The following is a 12,156-nucleotide window of genomic DNA, read 5'->3' on the forward strand; positions in this document are numbered from 1 at the left end:
TTTAGGTGTGGGGAACGTTTGCTGCATATCCATTGCTATCACATGATGCTCTTTCGAATTTTCTTTAGCCAGAGCAGTTAAAGACACAATCATATTTTGTCCTCTGTCAGCTTTTTTGAGATGCAGTTCATATTGTTGTTTCTTTTCTGTGACTTCTTCTGCACATAATTCTGGGTTATTTATTGCAATTAGAAATCCATCACATTTTGAACAGGTGTCTCTTTTTGGTAATTTGAAGCCTATGTTAAATTCAGATACGAAAATATCTCTGAATTTACTTTCAGATACTGCAGGAACCTGCTTTTCCTTGCAGTATTCTGAGTATTTATCTCGAAATAAGGAAGCAGTTGTGAGATCACAATCCAAATACACTTTATTGGGGTTCTGTTGCCTACTGTAATGACATATTTCGGTATGGCGTTGAGAAATTCTCTAACACTTTGTACCGCTTCGTCTTGAAATTTATGTGGGTAGTTTCCATGTTTTCCTGAAAGAAAAAAAAGATGAGCTTACATCCTCTTCCTAATAGAAATATTTGTATAGTACTCAGTTTGAGTACATCCCTAACTTATAGCACAGAGTAACATACATACCTCTTCCATCTTCTTTTGGCACTGCAAATCCCTGCTTCATTTGATGTTGCAAATTCCTCACTCTTCATGCATGTATCTGTAAGCCATGAACCCTTAGGGAAGCTTCCTTGCAGATCATGACTTCTATTCCGCATACCCTCACATTATAAGAAAATGTAACATCCCTGGATGATATTTTCTTGGAAGCCATTTTTGGATAGCTCTGAAAGAAATTATGACAAATATAACAAAATGAAATAAATAGGCAAAATATTAAACCATTTTTATTTAAATAGTGAACAAACCTCCGCTTTTTCGGTTTCATTTTCATACAGCTCATCAGGTAAGTATTCTGGGCATTAAAGTTTCCTATGTCCCAAAATGAATGAAAAATGTTTTCTTCCTCTCCAAGCAGTTTTGTGAAGCATTTATTTAAACAAGTACAGGGACTTCCTATAGTAGCAGCCTGAACAGTCTTGTGGGTTTTTAAAGACTTATACTGCTAACCAGCATTTCGTCGACGTTTTGCTTTATTTTTCTTCCACTGATCAATATTTCGCTTTCTTTTCCGTGAAGGCTTTGGTTTTTCGGGTGATTCTTCATTTATTCTACTTATTTCAAGCTATAATATGAAGAGCAAAATAGTCTAAGAATTTGTGTGAGATATAGTCATAAGCCACACAAAACATTAAATTTCGCTAAAATCACATTAATGAGAAAATATTTTTTACACATCTTTTGCCTTTGAAACTACATTATTGCACCATTATGCAGTAATATAAATGTGCCCATCAAGTTTCATCATTAACACACAGGATGGCTGTCAAATGCGTTGGCAATGTTGAGAGAAACAAAGTCACAAGCCACAGAAAATTAATCGCCAGAAATAAACCGTTTTATATACTTACCGAAACATCATCTGAGCTGGAACTGCTGGTCGATGGCTGCCAAGATTCATCACTGACAGGATCCAAAGGGTAAAGCTCTTCACTTCCACTACTGTGTCAAATATGCATTGAAGACCCGAAGACGCTTCAGACGTTCCTGACCCACCTGCCATCTTGCCGTGGCTTGTGATTATGTATCTTCTGAAACTACTACCAGATGGCACAGCATAGAACTGCACTCCATCATAACCTGCCATCTGTTGCAGTAAAATGGAACTTTTTCAACACATTGTGAAGAAGACATTGTTAAGAATGCCGCAACATGAAAAACTCAATTTCGTGAAAGTTGTGGCTTATAACTATATCTCTCCGAGCCCTTCAATTATTCTGAGCAGGTTAAAGCTGGAAGCAAGATTTTATACACAATCTCATATTGCAATCTTCACACCAAGTTCTTGTTTCTTTCTGTATTTTTTCCCATCATTGTTTATTCAGGAGCAGTATATAGCACACTTTCTACAAGCTTCTTTTTCATTGGATTTTGAGGTATGTGGGATATGAAGTGCCTCTCTGGCAGTCTTCTTGTACTTGATCTGCTTGTACATGTTGAAGTAACATATGTGCATATTTATTGAAAACTGCTTCAATTACTTCCAGTCTTAATTCCAAAAATGGTTTCTTCATGTTGTTTGAATTTTTTGGAATATAATAAATGTGTTAAAGACACCAGTAGAGATAAAGACATCAGTTGTTGTCACAATACCAGTAGTTGATCCTTTCAAATAAAACCCATTAAAATAAGGGAACCATTTAATTAAACAATGGAAAATCCAGGATGGAATGTGACAATATTACGGGAAGGAAAGTTTGCTACTCACCATACAGTGGAGATGCAGTGACTCAGCATCTCTGTTATATGGTGAGTAGCAACTTTCCTTCTTGTAATAGAATCATTTAATTGAGAGTTAGAGTTCTTACTGTTTTTGTATGGTGGTGCTTCCTACAGTGTAATTTGGTAACTACCATGTTTTTACAGGTTCCATTTTGAATTGGGTACTTGAGTTTGTAACTAAATGTTTATGTTTCTCTGTTGTTGTTGATTCTGTTCTTGAAATCCACAAGGAGGTAAGTTTTTGATATGGCAGGACATGTCTAAAGGATTATTATTTATGTATATTGTTTTAGGTGGATCTACTATTAAACAAAGTTAGTAAATCTGTGAAATATTAATGTGTTTAGATTAAACTATGGACAGGAATGAGAAGTTCACCAACAACTGAATGGTGACAAAAAAGAAAGGTTAATGGATTTGGTAACAGGGAATGCAAAAGGTGACTCATCACCTCCACTGATACTGTGTGTGTGTAAAAAAACCATCCACATGAATTAGCAGAAAATGTGGCAAAACATTAGGGAATAGATGAATCTGAAACAGGCTGGGTGATGGGCCTGCTATTCTTTGAATTTGTAACAAATGTGATCCACCCTTACCTTTTGCAAAAGAAAATACAACTGCCAGCCATTGCGTTAATGCTGATAGCTTTCTTCCATTTGTTGAAGGAAAATCAGTAAAACAAATTGCATCAGTGCAGAGCACAACACTTGGAACAACCAGTGCTTAAGAAGACTTATTTTGCATCCTTTGTAGAACAAACTCCAGATGGGTTCATTACACCTATCATCCAGCAGAGTGGATTCATGTTGACTGGACTTCTTCCATGGAATCCAGAGGCTGTAGACTACTCAAAAATTCCATCAGTGACTCATAATGGTACACCTTCCACTTACTGACCTGCCACATCTGAAGAATTAAACTTCATACATTGGGAAATATAAACTTTCTAGCTTTAAGTCTCCTAATTAGAGATATATTTTGAACACAGAATACAAAAAGGTCAGGTAAAAGGAGATAAAGAAAACAAAATTTTTTAAATATTAATTCCAAAACAGTATCAATTGTGACATGTAAAGTTCCACTTAACACTGTTTTTGTTTAGTGTCAACAACTAAATATTTTGTTTATCAACTATTTAAAATGTTGAGTTTGACTAGTATCAACTACCAATGACTGCACTTGTAATTTTATTTACATTTTTATTTACTATTTAATGTCCCATAATATTGTGAAATATAATATATTTCACAGGTCAAAATACTAAAGAATCTTATGGTTAATTATGTTTGTACCCAGCATTGACTTGTATTCCTAAACATCAAATAAATGTAATTTCCTTTCTTAAGGCATCAACTACTGGTTTCTTTACCTTACTGATCAATAAGATGCCAAAATATTATCTTCACAAAATTATTTAATTGGACAGATAAAAAATCTACTCACCAAGCAGTGGCAGAACACACTTATAAAAGACGGTTGTAATTGGCAAGCTTTTGGAGCCAGTGGCCCCTTCTTCAGGTAGAAGGGTTGAAGGGGGAGGAATAGAGGTGAAGAAAAAGGACTGGAGAGGTCTAGGAAAAGGGTTAGATTTTGGGAAAGTCACCAAGGACCACGGGTCAAACTGCTTATGTCTCGTCCCATATGGTAAGTCTCGCTGCACCCGTGGTACTGAGTGACTTTCCCAAAACCTACCACTTTTCCTAAACCTCTCCAGTCCTTTTCCTTCAGCACTGCTTCCTTCCCCTTCAACTCTTCCACGAGAAGGAGCCACTGGCTCTGAAAGCATGCCAATTACAACCGTGTTTTATGTGTATGTTCTGTTGCTGCTTGGTGAGTAGATTTTTTATCTATCCAATTAAATAATTTTGTCAAAATATTTTATTGCAATACCAATATTTCTTTTGCTGTTTCCATGTGGTATCATAATAAGAGGAAGTTCTGGATCAGCTCTGTCAATGATATACATTGTTTCTTTATAGTCAAATATCAACTGAGGCTTAGTTATTTTGTCACCCATTTTTGTTTCTATTATACATGATAATGGGTGGTGTATAGTGCTCAGAGCGCAAATTGTTTTTTGTCTTGCCATTTTAGGACCATAACTTTCCCCTTTGGAAAGATCTGATTTCTCCCTTTTTAAATTTTATGGCTGCAAATACAGTTGGTTGATCCTTTCTATTTGCTCTAAGACTTTTTCTTACTGATTAGCCATAAAGTCACAATATTACTGTAAACTGTTAGCAATATTTTGTTGCTTACAAGTGTGTTGTGCCTGGTGTGTATTCTATGATGTGATCAAACAAATCCATTTCCATCAGATAAAAGACTTGAGAACATGTAAAATATGATTCCTGGCATTCCAGAGAAACAGAAAAAGTTTGATGGGGAACTGGCAGCTTCAGATATACAAATAGCACAGAAATTATGTCTGATGTGATAATCATGAGATCTGTGAAAATGTCCAGAAAGTGGTGGACAAACACATCCTCATCACCCGCAGCTGGAGGGTTGAACTAGCTACTCTTTTTAAACTTTATGAGTTCTAGTTAAATATAAACTCTGTAAGTCTATGTGGATATCTTGCTTATGTGTGGAATTTTTAAATTTCTCTGATATATCACAAATTCTGCTGACCTGCCATTTGGGTCTGAGAACCAATCAGGCCCCATGTATCGTGTTACAACTGCTGCTGCTCTGGTCAATCTGCTGTTTACTCCTCATTAGGTTCTGATAACAGCCAATGTTAACCTTAAATTACTGAAAGAAGAAGAAGTAGATTTGAAACAAGTTTCAGAATGCCTGTTGGCTTGTGAATCCTTACTTGAACAATCTGGACAGAGGAGAATCCTTTGTATGCTATGGGACAAGTAATTACCAATACTGAAGAGCACTTTTGAAACATTTTTCATGCTGTATCACCCAGTCGTGTTAAATGACCTTGGTTCAATTCCCATGGAACAGTGCTGAATACAATATTCAGTACTCCTGATCATTTGGGTGCTGATCACTGGAATAGGGCTATCCATCAGGCTATTCATCCTTGAAAATCATGACATTCTTGTTTGTCAACATGTACGACTTATTCATGTTGATTATAAGTGCGCTAGACAATCACTCCAAAATTTCAGTTATTTTCTTAGATTTAACAAAGGTTTTTGATTTTATGGAGCATTCCATTCTCTCAACCCTCAAGTTGGCATGCCATTTTTCGTAACATGAGAGAGCACGTGGTGCACTTTGTACTCATTTCTTTATGTTGCCAAGATAAACATGTGTGGACAAAATTACAGTCTAATCTTAGTTCAATTAAGCAATGATAAAATAAACTGACATTATATGAGCTAAATCACTGTTTAATTAAACAGGAATAAAATAAACCTTTCATTGTGTCACTCTGCTGCCACAGACAAGTGTTATCCTGCAGTAATGACCCACTCGAAGCATTAAACACTAAACATTGCAGTTGTCTCAGATCCCTGTCAACTACTTATTTTATTACTAATTACCTCATAGATAACTGCCTCACTGTGGGATTATGCTGCTAGATTGGAATCTGTGTCATTTTCTGCCACCAACTGTAAATTTTTTTCACCTAGCTTGCTGTTTGTTTTATATTACTGCAGGTCACTTGGATGTACGAAGATGAAGCATTAATGAAGGGATAGGTATGGGCTTGTGATTGTAAAACAACAATGGGATGGTACAAAATAATGTTATTTGTGAGTGGTACATTCAAAGATTACAAAAACTTGAGTGTTATGGTATGTTAGGGGTGCCAAATCAGTGGCTGAAGTCCTACTTAAGTAATCAGAAGTCCAGCACAGACACACTAAAACTATACAGAACTACCTTCCAGTTCCATCTTCACTACCACATGGTGTAATACAGGGCTCTGTCTTAGGACAATTTCCTTTTCTAGTATACATTAATAATTTGCCCTCATGAATTAATTATCTTCCCTCATGTGTGAAGAATGCAGAAGCAGTACTATTTGCAAATGATACTAATCTGCTTGCTGAAGCAGAAAGATCTTGCCACAGCTGCAGGTGTCACCACAGATGAAGTTTCACAATGGTTCTATAGGAACAGGCTTGCCTTAAACCCACAAAAAAGGTTATTCTACACTTTCAGCCCTAGAAAAATAAATATACTGAAAAGTCAGTAATTTATATCAATGGCCATGAAATTCAGAATGTCACTGTGACAAAGTTTCTAGGTCCTCGCCTGCAAGAAAATCCAAAATGCAACTCTCACATAACATCCTTAAACTGCCAACTCTCTAAAGTAACATCTGTAATCACAGTGGTACCCAGCAACCCAACTGTCAAAACTGTAAAAAACTGTAATTTTCTCAGATTCACTCACTATTAAGATATGGTGTTATCTTTTGGGGAAATTCTCCTCCTACTGTAATGACATGCAGGAAGCAAAAGGGAATAATCCAATTCTCATCCAGTCGTAAAAACAATGAGGAAGTAAAAGAGAATAATCTGAATAACTGAAAAGAAACAAACAATAGAAGTTCCTGTAAGACTCTTTTAGAGATTTAAATATTCTTACTCTTCCCTGCATTTATATATTAGAAATTGTGCTCTTTGTAAAAAAAAATATGATCAAGAAAGAGAATATCTTCATCCAAAACACTGCTGTACCTGAGCACCATACTAGGTTAAAGAAAAATATCCCTGTAAATTATTCTATCACAAGCCTGTCTCAAAAGAGTGCTTATCACTCTGGTGTTAAAACCTACAATAAGCTGCAAGAAATTATTAAGAATACCAAACATATAAATGCACTCAAAAAAGCTGCTAAAATCTTTTTATTAAAGAATTGTTTTTACAATTTGTCAGATTACATGAGTAACAAAGTAGTATTGTTGCCTAGTACTACTGTACTGTAAAATATGTCCAACATCTGTAGCACTTTTTATGTATATAAGATTTGCTGGACCAATGAATAAACAATATAAATAACTTTCTAGCTACCGTAAGGCAGATCTGCAGTGTAATTAGTTAGTACAGCAGTATGAAGAGGTTAGCAGTTCAGTTCAACCTGACTTATAAACCATCCATGAGGAGCTATCCAACTTATCAGTTACTTTGGAAATGACAAAAACACTGCAAGTTCAGTTGTATTAAACCCAAGCAACACAGTTATATGTCAGCATCCTGAAATCCATTACTCAGCTAGGTCTGCAACAAAAAAAGCTCTAATCTATTGGCCACAGAATCTTACTTACATATCTTAACAAATATACTTTTTTAACTTGTTGGACCTTATGCTAATGACATCTGGGAATTGACTCTACCTTACTACTACTCTGCTGACAGAGTACACTTTTCGCAATTTTCTAGCAGCATAAATGCACAGATCTTTTTATCTGTTACTTTTTACATGCTAGTTTGAATTTTCCCATAGCACAGACAGGCACATGGAAACATATTGCTTGGCAGACAAATGAAATCTTGATTGTCAGCAAACTTTGTGAAACTCACTCTGTTATGCAATACACTGAGCTTCAGTTTTGTATTCACATAAATTACATGTGCTCCAATTTATGATTACATACTAGATCACTGAGAGTGAAATAACTCTTTTTCCTATGGAAACTTGCTCTTGCATGATTGTAGCAGTGCACTATCCTCTGTTCATGTCTGCCTGTAATAGCTGTAACAGGGCCATCTGTGGTATCAATCCTCTAATATGATCACACTTTCATGGCTCAGACCTACTGAGTCACTTTAACTGGCAGTGATGCTTACATAATAGTTCAAATTGTGACTTGATTGCACCCTCTGTGAGACTCTCAGCTTATTTAACATAGTTGCAAAATGTAAGTAGTAAGTATTTTTCTGCAGCATTTACCTGAATTACCTTTTGTACTGCCACAATCTGACAGCTCACCTGTGCTGCCTAATTGTTCAAATTACCATCTCCTCCAGTCAACCGATAAGCTTGTAGCCCATGTATATGATCAGATTATTATTGTGCATTGATATATGAAAGAACATATAAAAAGTATGATCATATCTAGGATCGTATCTGTTCCTCCAACTCTGGCTGTTTTAGGACAGGCCCTCTAGATTAAATATAAGGGATGTTCAAAAAGGAATGAGCCAGAGTCTGGAATTAGCAAACTGGTGACAGGAGGGTAATATCGTGACATGTGTAATGAGGTGTGGTTCTAACTAGAGCGTGGAAGTTCACAGCCCATCGCTGAAGGGCACACGTGCACATCACGTGACTATACAGAGCTAGCAGCAGCATGCATTAATCGTCCAACACTGCCAGTCACATTGTATGCTGGTGTTCTTCTTTGACCAAGATCTCCCCCTTCTGATACACTTCCTGCAGCTTGGGACAACAGTGAATGCGCAGCATTGCTCACAAACCTTGACCACCCTTCGCCAAGTGATCAAGTCAAAATGACCAGGCAATCTCACCCATGGGGTCATTCTGCTCCACGACAATGCAAAGCCACCTGTTGCCAATCAGTGGATGTCCAGTTGCACTACTGGGGTGCAAGTTCTAGCCCTCATCAGCAAGGAACAGCAGTAAGCATGGATAAATGAACTAGGTGCCTGATGCAGAGGCCCATACCCTACAACGTTCACTCAGCAGTCACTGAGGAGGCACAATTGGTTCATCTGGATAGTCAGTTGTTCAACAGTTACAACTCTATTCAGCTGCACACACCCTGCAGCCATCTTCCACACCTGTCATCTATGGCCTGTTGTGCACCATAGTTCCCTTTGTGCTAGTTTTCGAGAAAGCTATTTTCACATGTACAGTATACTTTAAGAACAGGAGCAAATGAACAGTTCACAAATGTAGCTATTTAGCCTGAAAGACAATGACTGTGCCATTTTCTAATCAAATAAATCACTTTATTTCTGCATTATGACAACAACAACAACTGCACTGTTTTCCCATGGGTCCCAAAAAGATTTATATTTTCGCAGAAGAAGCTCAGCAGTGCAGTTGCCATAGTGTAGTGGTTATGATACTAGATTGCATGGATGGTCATGAGTTCAAAACTCACCTGATTTGAAACATTTTAATTTCTATATTCAGTTCGAGTACATTCTAGAAGTATCCCCAAATGGCAAGAATCATTGTACTGGAATATTCTGTAGCTGCATGTATACCGTATGTGTTCTGGCTGGAGGCAGTTTGCTCCGCACTCTTGTATGTGCAAGTGCTGAATAAACCTTCGTTAAGTGAAGTTAGTGTTCGTCATTCATCTACTTACACTTTCCTCTATGTAACATCATTCTGGTGGAGGCACCAGGTACTGGAACTTTTGATAATGCACATTATCGATGACACAGTGGCTCCCATCAGGCCATGACAGAGCCGCCGTTTATGTGGTGAGAAACCCGAGTTTGAACCATATTCAACAGATCGCAGTCTATCGGAGACAGAAGAAGACAAGGACATCATGAAGACAGCAACCGTGTACCACCACATGAGACATCCTTCTGGGTTCTCTGGTGACAATGGCCACGATCAAAACAAGTGGCTGAAGATATATGAGCATATAGCCAAATTTAACAAATGGGATGACAGTGGGTGTTTGGCTAATGTATTTTTCTACTTGGAGGGCACTGCCAAGCAATGGTATGAGAACAACGAGGAGAAGTTCACAAACTGGGAATTATTCCAGGTGGAATTGTGCAAGTATTTCGGCGACACACAACAACGGAAGTGCAAGGCTGAAGATAAATTAAAGTGCAGGGCACAGCGTCTGGGAGAAACGACAGCATCCTACATTCAAAAAGTCTTGGAGCTGTGTAAAATAGTGGGTCCTAGAATGAAGGAGGAAGATAAGGTTGCACATCTCATGAAGGGTGTTGGTGAGGACATGTATCAAGCCCTACTCCCGAAGGAGGTTTCAACAGCAAACAACTTCATAAAATGGTGCCAGTATATCGAGACAATGCATCAAAACAGAATTACATGCAAGAAGTTTTAGCATATTCCAAATGTCGGATCGATGTCTGTGATGGAGGAAGAAATTCATTTCACAAGTGTCCTTCGTCAGATAGTGAGAGAGGAAGTTCAGAAGGCACTTGTATTGCACGGTAAGAAAAAAAACCGAGACGCTCAAAAAGTGATAAGGGTTAAGTGGAACAGACATTGAACCCAATCTCTCGTCCTTCATTTACATTTAAAACGGCAAAAAAGTGGAGACCCAAGCGAAGTTACTTTCCTACAGTGTCGTATGAGGAACCTGTTTGGGCACCAAGGAAGAATGATATCTGGAGGACCCGGGATAACCAATCAGTATGTTTCTACCGTTTAGAAGCTCCAGCCAGTCACGTAGCCGCCGCAATATGGAAAACTAAAGGGAGCGACCTACCTTGGAAGTGAGGCCACCAAAGAGAAAAATCCTCCACTGTCGATCACAACAAAACGTCAATATCGTCATGGACAGCCGATCAGCCTCTGGAGCGTCATATTCAGTCATTTCGGAGAAGTACCATGGCCAGTTGCAGAGAACCGTATTCATCAACAACAAAACATCTATGCTGAAACTGGCTAGTGCGAAATTCGTAAAACCTACAGGAAGATGTGTCATTCGTGTGGGTATAAGTGGCCATACACAGCCGGTAGAATTCATCATCTTACAAGGGTGCAGTCATGACTTCCTTCTCAGAAGGGACTTTTTGAAAGCTCCTCAAGCAATTATAGATTGTGGTCACTCAAAGATTATGCTAGACGAGATGAGATACTGTGGACAGGTAGATAAGCATTCGAGTGTGTGGAGACTATGTGTGTTGGATGAAGTGATCATTCCTGCAGTCAGCGCTAGAAAGGTAACTGTCATGTGTCATGCCATGCATCAACCTATGGATCTTGTAGTGGAATGTAAGAGAAGCATACCACTGAAGAATAACTTTGTCATCCCAGCTTCTTTCATCTCGTTTAAGAATGGATTCGGTGAATTGTAGATAGTTAACTGTCGCTGAGAACCGCAGATCCTTCTGAGATGCATGTGCTTAGCAAACACTGAGCCGTTAATTGCAGAACAGCTGAGCATCATAGAAACCTCCCATACTGAGTCCGTGGACGAAATTAGCGCTACCACTATGAGGCAAGATCTTCTAGCTCGACTTTCACCAGGTCTTACTAAGGAACAACAGAAGAAGCTACTTGCCATTCTTCAAAGGTTCTATGAATACTTCAATCCACAGGTGAAGAGCAAGTTAAACAAATCGACGGTGTAGCACCGGATTAGCACTGGAGACCATCAACCAATAAGCCAGAGAGCATACCATGTGTCAGCTATGGAATGTTGAATAATTCGCGCCGAGGTAGAGAAAATGATGAGGAATGACATCATTCAGCCTTAGCAGAGCCCATGGTCATCACCAGTGGTTCTCGTCAGGAAGAGGGATGGCAGTTGGCACTTTTGTGTTGATTACAGGAAGCTTAATAAGATAACTAAAAATGACATTTACCCTCTTCTACGAATTGACGATACACTAGATTGTCTGAAGGGGGCTAAGTTCTTCTCAACCATGGACATGTACTCAGGATACTGGCAAATCAAAGTAGATGAGGATGATTGTGAGAAAACTGCATTCATCACCCCTGAAGGCCTGTATGAGTTTAAGGTAATGCCGTTTGGTTTGAGTAATGCACCAGCAACTTTTGAACGAATGATGGATAATCTTCTAAGGCACCTGCAGTGGAAGATGTGTTTTTGTTATTTAGATGACATTATAGTGTTCTGAGAGACTTTTGATGAACACATAAGAAGACTGAAGCCATTCTTAAGTGTCTCCAACAAGCCGGA

The 12,156-nt window shown here is 38.3% G+C and overlaps 1 long non-coding RNA gene across 1 annotated transcript; it reads right to left on the reverse strand.

Annotated features, from left to right (window-relative positions):
• Positions 1–329: 329 nt before the first annotated feature.
• Positions 330–1,193, reverse strand: LOC126249699 (uncharacterized). The gene is made up of 3 exons (XR_007545643.1): positions 878–1,193; positions 594–795; positions 330–487 (listed from the first exon to the last, which is right to left on the reverse strand). It is a non-coding gene; the product is annotated as an uncharacterized LOC126249699 (long non-coding RNA).
• Between the last annotated feature and the right edge of the window lie 10,963 nt (positions 1,194–12,156).

This window comes from Schistocerca nitens, chromosome 3 (genome assembly GCF_023898315.1).
Source record: "Schistocerca nitens isolate TAMUIC-IGC-003100 chromosome 3, iqSchNite1.1, whole genome shotgun sequence".
Classification (NCBI taxonomy): Eukaryota; Metazoa; Arthropoda; class Insecta; order Orthoptera; family Acrididae; genus Schistocerca; species Schistocerca nitens.